The sequence below is a fragment of the Cyprinodon variegatus genome, unplaced genomic scaffold (assembly GCF_000732505.1).
Source record: "Cyprinodon variegatus isolate N-32 unplaced genomic scaffold, C_variegatus-1.0 Scaffold88, whole genome shotgun sequence".
NCBI classification, from domain to species: domain Eukaryota; kingdom Metazoa; phylum Chordata; class Actinopteri; order Cyprinodontiformes; family Cyprinodontidae; genus Cyprinodon; species Cyprinodon variegatus.
The window spans coordinates 847,737-849,130 of NW_015150541.1; positions in this window are offsets into that span (position 1 = coordinate 847,737).

Here is a 1,394-nt window from a genome sequence, read left to right on the forward strand (position 1 = left end):
GACTTTTATGGACCTTTCTGTCTCGGGCAGCAAGAAGCCTCCCAGATCTCCAGATGCATTTGAGATATCAAAAAAGTACTCCAGAGTGTTGTTCAGCATGGGGGTGAGTAGAAAATAAAGGCTAATCATGTTTTGGGTGTACTATTCCTTTAAGATGGGTTAGAACGTAAAGGACAAGGGAAGCAGTAAGGGCAGAGACAGTCTGTGGCTCTGTGGGTCCTTCAAAGCGCCCCCTCCTGTCACCAAACAAATTTGCTCCAAAATAATATTAAACAGAAGAATTTTCTATTGTAAAGATAATAAAAGTGTAAAAGTAAAATCATGATATCTGCTTAGAAACTACATCAGAATATAAACAAGTATTCTGTCATTCACTGTACACATTCGTGTTGCTGTTTGCAGAACCTAAATGTTTAATAGTTTTTTCTGTCTCCCACCCCATGCATGAAGCTGTTCCTGAACTGGAAAGCTATTCTATTCTATTCTATTCTATTCTATTCTATTCTATTCTATTCTATTCTATTCTATTCTATTCTGTGAATGTTGGCTGTTCCATGCTTTTCCAAAATCTCAAAGAGGATCACAAAGATTTAACAGAATTAAATCCAATCGTGAAAAACTTGGTCATTTACATTGGAGCACTGAATGATGTTGCTAAGAGGTAGTCAGAAATATTAAAGGCTGACGTGACATGAGGTTGATTAGTGCTTAACACTGCAGAACAGTAGCATTTTAAAGTTTTCATTAGTTGCCCTGTTGCACCACCTTTAACAGGAGGTGAAGTCTTCAGCAGTTTCCTATCTCTATAAATGGAGAAAATGAGCCTGATCTGCAAGATTTGCTCTCTGGACACCTTTAATATCTTCTGGGAAAAGAGATACCTCTTCCAGAGAAACGGATTTCACCTTAATAGATCAGGTGCGAAACTTTTAGCTTCCAACATTTTCTATTCCCTCAATAAAGTCCATGATGTGAAAGAAAACCTGATGTAGAGTCTCCATCTTGGCTGGCGCTGGTTTGCTGCGGTCCTCTTAAATTTATTTATTTTTTTATTTACACATTCAATCTGCCTCAAATGATCTTAAAACATAGTTTTATTGAAAAACAGCAACAGAGCTGAGCTCTGTGAGTTACGAAGATGGGCCGCTTCCTCCAGATTCTGAAAAAACGACATTGTCGACATCTGTGTCCATGTGTGCCGCTAACTCAAATACACGTTCTGTCACAGCATCCAAACGAAAAATAATAAAGTCAATACTTATAACGTTAGCAGTATTTTCAAAAACAGTCAGCTCACTGCTTCATCGTAGGTAGCCATCATTGTTGTGCCTGTGGCCGGTGGCATGTGGACTCGACCGATGCAGTAAAATGCTGCAACAGAAGGTAAACAAGAA